Source organism: Cydia pomonella, chromosome 15 (genome assembly GCF_033807575.1).
Source record: "Cydia pomonella isolate Wapato2018A chromosome 15, ilCydPomo1, whole genome shotgun sequence".
Lineage (NCBI taxonomy): Eukaryota > Metazoa > Arthropoda > Insecta > Lepidoptera > Tortricidae > Cydia > Cydia pomonella.
Window position 1 is genome coordinate 18,354,519 of NC_084717.1, and position 15,436 is coordinate 18,369,954.

Below are 15,436 nucleotides of genomic sequence, written 5' to 3' on the forward strand. Positions count from 1 at the left end.
TCAGAAAGGCAGAGCTTCACTCCTGCTGCCCTACCGACCTTATGTAAGTGGAGTATGTGTACAAAAGCAAGAGTTAAAAGTAACGAATGAGCTTGTAGAACGAAAGACGGTCTTAACCACATTAACTGGATTTTGAAGTCGTATCGGGCTGTCGCCAACATCGATAATACGAAAATCGATACCTGCTGCGATACCCGATAGGGACAGATAACCTCGGTGGTGGCGGTAGGCCCTCTGGTATCCCGGCGTCCTGTCATCCTGTCTCTCCCGAGGCGGAATTAAATAAATTAAATAAATCGCGGGTATAAATGGTTTAAGTATCGCAAGTAATTATAATATAGCTTATGTCACACACAACTAATACGAATCTAATGACACTTCATATTTATGGGGAAATAAAAAGAAAACATTATTATATTCTTAACAGGAATTGTCACAAAGTACTCTCAGGAAAGAACAAGGTTATGTAGGACAAACAACACGATTTAGAACCTTTGTTAATGTTAGCGGCACTGAATAAATAAACACAGCAGTACATATTGTAAGGACAACTTATTTAAGCGGAGTGTTCCATTGTTGAGTCAACGACCGATTATTCGGCAGCGAATCACAAAACAGGTTGAAGGATTGAGAAGACATCCGTCAACTTTAGTACGGTCAAGGAATTTAATTTCCGACTCTTCGTACATTGTCACAGTGACAAATTCGCTATGTGCACGACTGTCACGCAATCTAGCGTCCGCAAGTTTAAGAGAAAACGTCAATTCACTGCATCTTATAAAACTATTCCAAAACTAAAAACTACTGAACGGATTTTCATACGACTTTCATCTATTGGGACCGTGCGAAATGCATGGTGGGGGTAAGTAAAGCGATCCCAGCGCATAAGGTGGTAAAAATTTGAACTAACTGCGGATAGCGTCTTTAACATTTCGTAGAATTATATGGCTCGAAATGAAACTTTGATTTACGATTACTCCTGAAATATTCATTTAAATTGTATGGTATAAGGGACCATTGTAAGCTGTATGAAATGCTTAATATAACTAACGTATTTATTTTGATAATTGTTAATAATGTATCCATGTAAATAGCTTTGCAAATGCCACATATTACGTGATCTTTTTCTAGAAGTTACGAATATGTATTGTAAGTTATCCTTAAAAGATAGACATTTAACATCGCGGACTTTTTTGTAGTTGTAGTTTTTTGTATGCACTTCGCACGGTCCCAATAGCATGAGGTGCCTATACTTGCCGCAATACTAACTGGCCACTGAGATCATAATGCTATCTCCATTACCCTTGTTAAGACCAACCAAGAGTGAAAGAGATGGCATTATGACCTGACCGGCCAGATAGTTTTGCGGATAGTATAGCGAATAAGGAGTATTAATGCAATGTTCTGCCACTAGAGTGCAGCACTAGCACCTTTCCTAAGCCCTAGAGTAACTTATACATTCTGTGCCTTAAACTGTTTTTTGACAAGTTTTCGCAAATAATAAAATATGGCATTGATGCGTCAAGGCGGTTTGTTTACAAAGGGACTACCGGGAAACGTGAAAATCGAACTTTAGTTATCTGCCTCTTCATCGCTCGAATATGCAAGAGTGATAGACAGGTTAGATAACGAAATTTCGATTTTCTTATTTCGCGGTAGACCCTCAGATTGTGATGGATTGTGGTAGTGGCGCCCCCCACGCAGAGTTTCGCGTAATATTGCCTATTTCATATTGATTGTCACTGTGAGTGTGACAGGAAACGAAGAGGAGCGGAAATTCAATTCTTTGACTGTACCTTACCAGCGGCTATAGGACAGTCGCATTTTTATCACTTGTCACTATGCCCGTCACTTTCGCGCTTACATACTTGTTAGAAAGTGACAGGCATAGTGGCAAGTGATAAAAATGCGACAGCCGCAAGATTTTAAAAACCTGATATTTTTTTGAACATCGGCTCTAGCTAGCTCTTAACTAGTTTTGAGATGAACGCACTGAAAATATTCGGCTAAGAAGCTTGCAAAATTAGCAACATATACGTTTAATAGTACATTACGATACAAGTGCGAAAAATAGGAAATTCGAAACGAGTGGCGATAAATTAAAACACGACCGAAGGGAGTGTTTTAAATCGACACGAGTTGCGAATTACCTATTCGCACATGTATCGTACAACGTTTTACAGTACATATGGCCCTTTAAATGTTCGACACAGTAACGTAATATGCTACTTCTCGCACTAGTGCTATAAAGTAGCCCCATATGTACTGTAAAAGCAATTTACAGCAGGTATACAATCTAATGTGTTTACAAAATTACAAATTCGAGTTGGAAGTAACAAACCGAAGAATTTTATCGCGTCTATAAATTACCCAACGTCCTGAACGTATGCGGAAAGTTGCGTAACGGACTTTCGTGGCGCAAAAAAATGGCCGCCATCTTTCCTAATATCAATCATTGGTTTGGCAGAGGGATTGTTTGAAGTCAAAATTAAAGTCTAAGAAAAGCGTTCCATTTTAAGATTAAGGGTAAATACCTATACAAATAAATCCAATGATGACATAGGTTTTATTTGAAGTTTCAACCAACGGTTCAGCACCACTGGTCCACCTAATCCTAGTACCAACATCAATAATTTCAAGTGGTTTGGTAGAGGGATTGTTTCAAATCAGATTTAAACCCTAAAAAATGCTTTCCATGTTAAGATTAAGGGATAAATAAGACGTAAATATAAATCCAATTATGTCATAGGTTTTATTTGAAGTCTCATCTCAACCAACGTCTTGAGCACTACTGGTTCACCTAATGCACTGTCTCTATCGCGCTAACGTGGAAGAGTGATAGAGAGCCAATAGAGAGCGTTTCGTTTTCAGCAAATGATTGTCACCTTGGCTAGGCCCCCTAATATCCAGAATTAAGAAGAGTAATCTGATAGCGTATTTTTTTAATCAGCCGTATTTATGTGACACTTTGATTGTAAAGATGTTTACAGTACATATGGTGCTACTTTACCGCACTAGTAGACATGCGCGAAACAGTGCTTCAAAAAGTAATGCTATATCACATCACTTTTTCGAAAACGTAATGTTACACTGAGATATCACATCACTTATCACTCGAAACGAAACATTTACCCGAACGAATACAGCGCGCGGGCGCGCGCGTGATGGCAACATCACACTCATCACAGTCATCACAGTACTAACTACATTACGCAGCGAGTGTTAGGACTCGAGGGCGTATCATATCGGCGCGTCGATCTATTACGCATTGCGTTTTGTCACCGCCATGTGATAGATCGTTTTTGTTAATGTTTTTATTTTTATAGTCGTAAAATATGCATCATAGATAAAAAATAAAAGAAAATATCTGTTAATTAATGAGATAACGCCATCGAGAGTCACTAGGTAGTATTTTTATTTGGGTATATCAATAAAATTATGATATGATACTGATACGAGAATGTACTGTAAACACTAGCTCACTATTAAATTAAAGATAAATAAGTAACTTCACTCGTGCTGAATTTAGTTTGCCGCGAAAGTCAACCAAACCAAACATTTCACAACAATAATAAACAGTAAATACGTTTTTGTTCGTCAAATTCAAACTCGCAAGCGAATTATCATTTAGCCGCATCCTTATAGGTAAAATACTAAAAACATTGTAAGCTCTATGGTAACGCATTACAGTTTTAAATCGATTGCAGGAGCAAAAATCCGTTATCGTATCAATTTAATGAAATTTGCAATAACTCAAATGAGACTGCTACCGACCGGCCGAGCGGACCGATCCGAAGTGTTCCGAAAGCATTGCGGAATGAGAGCGAGCGAGCAGTGAGTGCGGGTGCGAGCGGGATAGCAAAGTAATGATAGCATGGCAAACAAACATCACACATCACACCATCACGTCTCATTGCTCATTATACATTACGCGGATTGTACTTGAACGGACCTTTCGTACCGACTACCGGCGCGTCAATCTATATTGATGCTTTACGAGTTTACGCGCGCTTCGGCCAGTCATATGCTCGAGTGATGTTTGAAGTAATGCTTGGTTTCTCGGAGTGATGCGTAATGCAACATTACGCGTTTGAGTGATATCTCATTTGTGATGTTACGCGCATTACTTACACATGTCTACGCACTAGTGCGAAAATTAGCATATTACGTTACTATGTCGAACATTTAAAGGGCCATATGTACTGTAAAACATTGTACGATACATGTGCGGATAGCTCATTCGCAACACGTGTCGATTTAATACACTCCCTTCGGTCGTGTTTTAATTTATCGCCACTCGTTTCGAATTTCCTATTTTTCGCACTTGTATCGTAATGTACTATTACCTTCGTAAATAAAAGTAAGTATAATATTTATACGATAACGATCTCATGATATACACGACCACAACTGCCAGTCCACTCTTTCTAATTATAATATAAAGTATATGCACATCGTATTTCTCTTCATTATTAGAAATCTACTTTAATGCATAATTTATTATAGTAACTATTTGGATAAAACCCGTTATAATCCTAGTAATTCAACTATCCAAACTCACATTGTAACCGTATCTAATATTAAATTTGAGTAAAAGTAGCTAAAGAAAGCCCATAGGTCAAATTGTCTGTAATTATATACCGAAATACCTACATTGTAAATTGCAGCCGAACTTAAAAGTAGTGCGTCATTGCGCACACTACCAGGGTGTACAACCGTACAACTAACTTCCTGGTGAGTGGAAGAACATTACTAGCCTGAATATTTTTAAAAGCAGATTAAGAGCGCTGTTGTTGCGGGAGTGCTTTTATTCCATTGATGAATTTATTAAGTATTTTACTGACAGTTGTCATTTTTAAATAATTCAATAATAATTTAAAATTATTTCGTATTGATGTTTTGATATTTTGTATGACATTTTGTAATTCATCTTTTACTATAGTTTATAGAAAAGACGCAGGTTAGATTAAGTATTAGATATAGTAAATATTCAGACACAATTGTAATATTGTTAATGAATATATAAATAATAATAATTATTATTACGCGAGATGAAATATGAAATGTATGTAATCTGCGAGGCGCCGTTGAGTTATGGCATTTCATGATTAAGATATTGGCTTTTGCGTAATTAACCCTTTTCCAGGCCGCACCAATCTACAAGGTTTTCCCAAAAAATCCAAATATATTCCAATTAATCCAGCTTTGATGATTAATTTGAAGACAAGTAACATTTCCTGAAAGTGTAATCTAATTTGAACCTTAAAACGGAATGCTAAAGTTGAAATTCTAATGGCGCGTATGTGGTCGATAAATCGTACTATGCCTGGAAAAGGGTTAAGAGCAGTATATGTATTTTTTACTTATGGTTCTGTTGTCTATAATAGAAACCACTATTTGAGTACTACATAATGATAGTAATTAATATACGAGTGTGGTATGAAACGAGCTGAAAACGAGTTTCATAATAACTTCACACGAGCTCTAAAAAATGAACTATTGTCCACTAGAGCTGCGCTGAGCGAGGGTAGGTTAATGAAGTGATTCTATTGGTTCATAACAAACATCTCTCTCTATGCGTCCTCGCAAATCTCTAGTGGAAACGGAGCCTAGTAAACCATTTTTCCTTCTGTCTAATCCTACATGGAATGGAGTATAGTAATTATCGGTATAAATCAAAAGCAGTGCTGATACCTATTTTGCAAACCGGCACCGATTTGTCAAAATGGCTATAAATTTACGCAGAAAAGGCTATTAAGGCATAGTTGTTGAGACCGTGAATAAATGAATTTAATTAATAATGTCAGACCAAGCTAAGTTGGCAGCGATTTTGACAGCCCAGAGAGTGCAAGTGTTAGTTTAAACGTCAAACTTCTATGAAATTATGACGTTTAATTAACACTTACACAGGCTGGGCTCTCAAAATCGCTGCCAACTTAGCTTGGTCTGACTCTTAACAATTCTAAGCATTCCTAAAAATGATCGTTAGTTAACAGATGGTTTGGAACGGAAAGTTACAAAACGGTTACTTCAAAAAAGTTCCCATACAGTCAAGTGTAAAAATATGGGTGTACACATCTTACTCAAAAATATGTCTCATAGCATCTTAATCAAGTGTAATAAGAGCGTAGTACCATATTTATGAGACGATTCTTTCAATACATAGTTTTGCACTTGACTGTACAAAAATTACAGTTTAAACTCGAATTAATCATAGAGCAGAATTAATAACTAACATTTAACTGTAATCGATCTAAAGGTAGTTTCTTTGCGATCGAAAGGGAAACCGCTTTCGAGCTAGATTCATATTAAAAAAGGAAAAGTGAAACTAATCAAGATTAGTAGTAATTGCTATCATTAGAATCATGAGTATAGTATAATTAACTTATGTTAAGGCGGTCATCACATTGGATGTGAATTCGCACGCCGCTGCGGTTGGGTGCGGGGTGTGTGGCTGGTTACTCGTAAGAGGGAAGAATAGCTTTTCGAATCTAAACCCCTTATTCATTAACGTCTACTAAAGTTGACGAGCCGCTAATAATCGTTTGTCCCTTTCCATTAAACCAATACGTCGGAAAGGGACAAACGATTATTAGCGGCTTGTCAAGTTTATGAATAAGGGGGTAACGAAATAAGGGTACTTTTTCTCTGAAATTCTATTTCGGGAGAAAACGTTTTCCACGAAATAAATCTTGACAAATCACTTTGATTTTGACGTCTATTATGGTTTATTGATTTCGCTTTTTTGAAAAAAGATTTTTCTTGTTTTGCAAATTTTGAAAAATAGAAAAAACTAAGTATAAATCTAATTTTTCATTGTACTATACTATTTGTACATTGTACTATACTAAACAATTATGGAGAATGGAAAATATTAAGAAGTGGAAATCGTTGTCTCTTTTTGAATGATCGATCACGTAGTTATACTTCCCTCTTAAGACTCGAATCATTTTCCAGACACGAAATTCGAGTTAATTTTAACGAGTCTTTTGTAAAGACTTGAGTACTTTCAAAAAGCTCATTTATTAAAAAAAAAAATGCATGATTTCCATGTAAAGTTCATGGATTAATAACGCTTATTTTCTTTACTGCTACTTGTATTTAGATAAAACATACAACATTTTTGACGGAGTCTTTATTCGGAAGTTCGAGTCCTTTTGAGTTGCGCTTGCGCTTTTAAAAGACTCAATAAAGAACTCGACTTAAAAGACTCGGAAGTTTTTTAGAACAGTATTTAAATTCAGACTCTAGTTCCTATTCCTACCGACATTAAGCGTGTGAGCGGTGTGAGCGCCGTGAGCGGGAACATAGCTGTATACATACATTACGCTATCTCACTCACACCAGTGCGGCTTGCGGAACCGCATCAGTGCGATTAAACGATTAATTGATTAATTGTGAAAGGTATCATACCATGCATAGTTTGATCTCTAATAATTTGTTTATTTTTATAATTAACTCTGACATTTATAGGTCGATTATGTTTGGGCAACAGTGAATGGGTAATAATTTATTATCAATATTCTTAGCATTACTTTTAAAATGATTGGCCCCGGCGATTTCGTGTAGATAATAAACTAACAATAGTTCACATCACATAACTTTACCAGTAACCAATAATTGTTTCTTTTCTACAATTAAGTCAGATCGATTAATCTTTGTCAAAGCTAATTTCATAATCATAAAAATCAAAGAGCAAACAACTCAAAAAACTAGAAAGTGGATTACGTTAAAAGCATCGACCCAATTGTCTTAGAGCATTTATACCACAGGGAAAACGCAATATCGCAAATATCGAGATGGCCTCAATACTGTAATTGAATTAGAAGCCCACGAGAAATTGGAATCTGCCTTTCTACTCTGTAAGAATAAGCAACAAGTAGGTTATACTTTGAAGGAATTTGGATTTGTTGTGACTGAACTTCTATGACAAAATTATAATTAAGTTTCTGGATATCCCGTTGAATTTCACGATGGCATGAAAGATTCGAGAACATTTGTTTATTTTGTGGTCATTTGTTTTTTAAGTGTAAGCATGCCAGTGGATGCCATTCCAGATCTAGAGCAGAGCCAAACTGGGGAAGTACCTCCACCTTACAGAAAACCGCAGCCAAATAACACTGGTAAGTAAGGTTGCCAGAGCTCAACGAGGGGGGGGGGGGGGGTTAGGGTCGGCAACGCGCACATTGATAGCTTTTTATGCAGTGAACTAAACGTGAAGAGTGGAAATTTTAACACAAACTGCGGACGTGGAGAGACGTTGAACTAATATCAATGGCGGTCCTTCTGTCCTTCATGAGTTTCACATGATTATCCACCTGGTTTCTTGAGCTTAATAGTCGCCTCCAAACCTCCCCTTATAGCGACCCCATTCCTCACACAAAGTTTACCTTAAGTTCATATTAGCCTCACTCATTAGGATCACTGTTCACTCTGAGTTCTGATAACGTTGGTCACAATCTACAAGAGACACATCATTATTCTAATAACACCATAAGAACGTCCTTGACTTGATCTAAAAGCAAATATCACTCCTCCGTAGATTTGTTCGCACACAACCTCCTTTTTCCTACTGTCGTTCTCATCTATCCTCTCAACTTCAGCCAAAAAAATCCCAATAACCTAGAAGCGGTTATTTAACTTAAACGTGACTACTAGCGCCATCTACTCCATGACGTTGGCAAATATTAGCCGGTTCGCAATACGTTCGCGACAATAGTTCTATGGTAATCAATCACGGTCCATATCCCGTTCGATTTAAGTTTAGTTGATTTACATTTAGAAAATGTCAGCTAATTTCTATAGACCTTGACCAACTTTAATAGGGAGGAGGGTTATTGGCAATAAATATAAATCTAGATGGAAATCAGGCTTCTGTTCCACTTCCGAAAGAATATTAGCAATAACGGACGTTTGTAATGGACCGACTTCATTAGTCATTAATATCCGTGGGCGGACATTTTCAGTTAATTATACTTTAAGACCGAGACGAAACTAATTTATCTATTGGAAAGTTGTAAAATTATGTATGAAATATTTTGATTGAGATGTATAGGGTAATCTTTAAGTTTTATACTACTTTAACTGATCATAAAATTACGTCACGTAAAAAAATCATGACCTTGACCAGCTTCTTCCCTTAATAGAAATTAGATATAGACAGCTGTTTGGTAGAAAACTTTTCTTTGCTATCTGCTTTTGCTATCGTATATCCGGATGTTCTCGTCTCATTTTTTAATCCTAACCGATTCTCGTGAAAATTTGTGAACAAGTTCGGTAATTAGATAGAATTTATCTGTCGTTCCGTGTTTTGAAAAATGTTCATTATGAAGGAATTTGGCTAAATGACTTAAGAGGCTGTCAATACCTAAAGCGCGCACACTGTCTATTTGTATCGGAGTAAATGAGATAGCACTGTCGCATGTTACTGGGCCTGGGCAAGGGAATAATAAGAAAAATATTTAAATAAAAAAAAGTGGATTATTAGTGTAATATTTTACTCAACCACGGTTTAGATATAAATGTTTAGGAATTGTGATTTTAATTGCAGACCCATAAGTCAAAACAATAAAGACATGAAACCGTTTAATTGTGATTTTAAGACCAATCTTTGCAATTATTTTCTATCGAGCCGATTTCGTTCAATCGTGTATCGAGTACAACCACGGTCTTTGAAATATAATTAATATGAACATATATTTTTCTTACTTGACTAAAACAAATAGTCTTTCTTAAAAAACTGTTTAAGTAACATCAATTTCAAGGACATTGGGTGTTGACAGCCTCTTAAGTAGCGCTGGTGGCCTAGCGGTAAGAGCGTGCGACTTGCAATCCGGAGGTCGCGGGTTCAAACCCCGGCTCGTACCAATGAGTTTTTCGGAACTTATGTACGAAATATCATTTGATATTTACCAGCCGCTTTTCGGTGAAGGAAAACATCGTGAGAAAACCGAACTAATCCCAACAAGGCCTAGTTTACCCTTTGGGGTGGAAGGTCAGGTGGCAGTCGCTTTCGTAAAAACTAGTGCCTACGCCAAATCTTGGGATTAGTTGGTAAGCGGACCCCAGGCTCACATGAGCAATGGCAAAATGCCGGGACAACGCGAGGAAGAAGAAAAAGAAGTAGCGCTTGTAGATATACATAAAACTTACGATCTTTGTGAGTTCGTAGTGATACGAGGGGGGTGGGGTTAGGGTCGGCAACGCGCATGTAACTCCTCTGGAGTTGCAGGTGTACATAGGCTACGGAGACTGCTTACCATCAGGCAGGCCGTATGCTTGTTTGCCACCGACGTAGTATAAAAAAAAAAAAAAAGTCCTTCTTTTCAATTGTTTAAGCTTATAGCGATGTCTACAGCTCAGAGCCACTAGCCTACCTATATAACCTACTTCTTCGTCTCAAAAAACTCTAGTAAATTAGCAATTATTTAGCGATGCAATCCGCATATTACCCAGTCACTGGCACAACGAGCTTCAAGTCTGTAAAAAAAAACTCAAGGTCGCCAGACAGTAGCAGCGGCCAACGAGTGCATAAAAAGAAAACCAAGTGAATGCGCGAACTATTAATACGTACAAATGCAAGTTAACAATGTTAATGAAATACGTGTGCTGAATATTAAACTGTTTTGTATGTACGTATTTTTAAATATGGAATTGCCATATTAGCTACAGTGAGCTACACTGTGATAGACTGATCGCAAATATAGTATAAAATAAAAGTAAAATATTTTTATTTCATAACCTTCAAAATTCCATAAAACATTGTTAGTACCATCCATAGTAGTATAGTCGGGGGGAAGAAACTAGTGCGTTCGGGGTTCTCGGCTCAGGGGGCCTACCGCGAAAACCGAAATTCGCAAATTGCGGGGATCTTTCTCTTTTACTCTCACTAAGACGTAATTAGAGTGACAGAGAAAAATTCCCGCAATTGACGAATTACGATCTTCCCGGTAGCCGCCCAGCATTTCGCTCCGAGCAATTAGGGTTGGCAACTTGGCACAACTTGATGTTCCTTTGCGTGCGCAACCACAGATAAGATAACTACGGGAATTTTGATAACCCCAAATAGCCGAAAGGGATTGTTCCATAGATTAGAAAGGGACGACATGATTCGGCCCTGAATCGCTGTCAAACTTCGGTTTTGTAGGAAGTTTCCTATCTGTACGGCAATACTATTATTTATTCTATCTATGAAATAAAGAAATAAATTAAAAATTAAATTAAATTAAATACCGATATGGACAAAGCGACAAAAATATGTACACACTACCTTAATGTATAGGCAATAAGGTCATGTATACATATTTTTGGCACTTTGTCAGTATAGATATTTAATACCTTGACAGTACCGACGACAGTGTTATGAGTACGATCTTTGATATATATAAATAATCCTTATTTCATTTAGCGGTTATATTGTATCTTCTTGCTGTGTAACTTTTTTTAGGGTTCCGTACCCAAAGGGTCACACGGGACCCTATTACTGAGACTCCGCTGTCCGTCCGTCTGTCACCAGGCTGTATCTCATGAACCGTATAGACAGTTGAAATTTTCACAGATGATGTGTTGCCGCTATAACAACAAATACTAAAAACAGAATAAAATAAATATTTCTTTCCAATCTCGAGGTTCTCAATGTTCTCATTCAATCACCGAAGTTAAGCAACATCGGGCGGGGTCAGTACTTGGATGGGTGACCGTTTTTATAGATAATGTTACGGAACCGGCCGGGCCTTTCTTTTTTTAATACTACGTTGGTGGCAAACAAGCATACGGCCCGCCTGATGGTAAGCAGCCTCCGTAGCCTATGTATGCCTGCAACTCCAGAGGAGTTACATGCGCGTTGCTTTTTGTTATATCATGTAATTTGTCTCGTTTGTGTTTACGAATAAAAATAATTCTATTCTACAATTCTAATTCTAAATAATATTTTCGTGTAGCCGGCTGTTATCAGTACCAATTATAGTGTAATTTATTGAGCAGAGGTCTATTTTAATTAAACAATTTGTTATTTTAATTTAACAAATGGTGTTGAACAAGTTTTGACACGACCTTGACGATCGTCTTAGTGATTGGCGCGCACTTCACTTGCGTTTTTTTTTTCAAATTCGCATGCATTAGACAGCGTGAGCGAGCTTCAAGATCGTATATGATCAAACCCGTAACAAATTCATAACTCAGAATCGGGCTCTAGGTTCGATAATCCGATATATTTGTCGATTCAGTTATTGAATTGGCCACCTATGCGATGGCCTGACCAAATCAAATCTGCCATGGGGATCCCTGAACGCATTTGCCAGAATGACCTCCAACCGAGAAAAATGGCGAGAAATCGTACGGCAAGCAACATCTGCGCCTGATGTCAGCAGTTGACCACGAGCAAAGGGTACAACGACAAAAAAGTTGTTGGGTTTTTTTTTAGAATGAGAGCCATGAGGGTTGCGAGATCTACAGCTCACAGAACCACTTGTCTTGTACGAAACCGAAGAAGACTTTGGGTGAAGTCGCGAAGTGGCATGATGTTGACTTCATTCGACATGTCTGGTAACATCGCGCAACACCTGTCACCAGTGTATATCACAGGTCGTGCGATGTCGCCATAATATGTCAGGCGAAGTTTCGCGAACTCGTTTTAATTCGCCAGACATGTCGCCGACACGTCTGGTGGGATATTCTTGTATCCCTGGCTTTATGAGAAACAATGGCACTGCGCCGGTACCTGTGTACGCGTGCGCGACCGTGACCTCTGCGCAAGGTCTATGCATCGCTTGCTTCAATGAACTTGCGCGGAACTTAGGTTACGGTGTTTGTTTCACATGAGATTAAATGACAATTAACAATCCAATTATAAGTAAGACATAGGTTGATTCCTAATCTACAATGGATCCACAATTACTGAGAACTGGATTCTGCAATATATCTAAGGTTGTATGACATGTTAAACGTAAAGGAGCCCACAGATTACCAGTTCGCCGGATGATATTAGTCTGTAAGTTAATCGCAAAAGGTTACACACTAACAGTTCCACTTCAGGTTTCGGCCTGCCGTCTAATACGAACGGAGATTGTGTGGCCGCTTGACGATTCCGGTCAGCGATCGGTCGACAGATATCGGTTGGACAGTCCGTGGTCTTGGGGCGAAATTATGAAACCTGACGACTCTCAACTGCTAGTGTGTAGTCGCAGAGGTGGCAGCAGGCCATTGCAGGCAGGCAATAATCGCTTGTGTGTAGACATTATTGGCCTAGGCCGGCAGGCCGTCCGATGGGACCAGAGACTGCATGTCCCCCTTAGGTTGTTAAGATTATGACAGGTAGCAGCAGTGAAAATATTAAAAGAATGGGTCGAACTTAGCACAAAGTAGATGGTATAAAAATGGGGCCAGAAACAGGGTGAAAATTGAAGCGGAGTTCCGCAGGCGAAAAATACACAACAATAGAAATGGATGCACTAATGGTATCGCACTTTCTTTGACATTAAACTCCTAAGGGAGTAACAATTGGGTTTAAAGTTCGTATGGCGAGATTGCGATTGCAGTGTCTTATCTATGTTTAAAATTTTGCAGTATTCTTAGCATCATGGTTCAATGGTCTAGCTGCAACATGTAGCACTTTATTTTTTCTTCAAATTATTGCCTGCTACTGCCATATCAGAATACTGGAACAACCAGTAGTCATTAAGAAAAGGAAGAATGTGTCTTATTATTCTTGACATATGTATATCTCAGACAACCATGAACTTCTTTATATAGTATTTGGAAATATTAATGTTTAGAACACTTAATATTATAAAGACAAACATCACTCTCCCATACAAGTTCAATATAGCCTACATGTTCACCTCAGTTAATTAAAAAAAGCATTTAATCAATTTGCAAGACTAAAGTGATTCCATAAGAGCTCCGTCAACAAAGTTTTGTACAGAGCTCTAATAAAGCAGATAAAGTTAAGATTGATTTACATATTGGATAATATTGTTGATGAGTGGTCTGGCCTAGTGTCTATGAAGCTGATGGTCCTGGGTTCAAATCCCGGTAAAGGCATTTAGTTGTGTGATAATCACTGATATTTTGTTCCTGAGTCAGTGTTTCCTATGTATTTAAGTATTTATATACTATATTTATTGTTGTCTGAGTACCCACAACACCAGCCTTCTAGAGCTTACTGTGAGTACTTACTTAGTCAATTTGTGTAAGAATGTCCAATATTTATTTATTAATATACATTGCAGGCAAAGACATAAACTTACTTAAAATACATTTTGTTATTTTAGTGTGGAGTTTAAATGAAGTAAACATCCAAACAGGCCAATAGCTTTGCTAATGTTTGTGACACAATGTCCACACCCTGTATGACATCATGGTTTGAATATTGGTGTTCAGTGATGATCTATACAAGACACATTTAATACAAGCGGTTTAGTAATACAACCTGAGGGATGAACTGACTAGATAATATACTTAATACATTGTATGTATAGAATTGCATTGAGATATATGTTAGATCAGTCTGGCCGAAAACTTTGTTTAAAATCAATTTTCTTCAGTTATACCTAAAACATGTGTAGACAAAAAATAGTTCTACAGTGTAGGAAACATCATATTATTGATAATAGGGGGTAAATTACATACAGAACAAAACAATGAACATAATAACATCCATCAGGAAATATTTTAAAACATACTAAAATCCCTGGGAATCGGTTAACAAGCTATTCATCTGTATCATATGAACAAATAAACAATCCTATACGTGAAACCTTGAAAGTTTGTCCCACTAGTATGAACTTCTTAGTTAGGTCCCAATAAAGGGCTAGTCTATGCCCTTTAGAGCACCTGCCATTTACCTCCAATCGATGTCTACACTAGGTCACTGACTTAGCAACAATACAAGTATACGCTTTGGCCTTTCAAGCCGCCCGCGAGAGTAATTAATAGGCCTTGTTCACTTGCGGGATTAGTCATCAAATATTTTGCAACAAAACCACGCGAATATAGTAGACAAGAAATTACATTTCTATTATCTAGTTGCTTATTAGACATTTTCGACACCTATGCAAGTTTACACAACCTGTCTCGGCTCGATAAAAGTAAAAAAATACTTTGTGATAACTCGAGCACGGAGCGGAAAATGGCGTTAGAAATTTACGGTTATAAAAAACGTTTGGCGCCAGTATGCATCTGAAATATACAGGAACCTAAAAGTACAAGTTGGTAGGCAACGTATTGGGTTATAAATAAAGCATATTCTAAAGAAAATCTATTAAAATAACTCACCTTTCTATAAAATGACAGCAACACACAGCACTAGAAAATTCACAGTTGACAAGTATGACAACATACAGAAATAAACAGACAAGACAAGACAATCTCTCTTTTGTCAAGATGCCAACTTGATTGCGTTTTGCTTAGATTATTTGAGTGACGAGTATTGAACAAC

The 15,436-nt window shown here is 37.5% G+C and overlaps 1 protein-coding gene across 1 annotated transcript in view; it reads right to left on the reverse strand.

Annotated features, from left to right (window-relative positions):
* LOC133525534 (kinesin light chain) overlaps positions 1-15,379 on the reverse strand; it is an 88,028-nt gene extending 72,649 nt beyond the window's left edge. The window contains exon 1 of the mRNA XM_061861817.1: positions 15,274-15,379. The gene's annotated coding sequence lies outside the window, so the exon portion shown is untranslated. The remainder of the gene's footprint in view (positions 1-15,273) is intronic.
* Between the last annotated feature and the right edge of the window lie 57 nt (positions 15,380-15,436).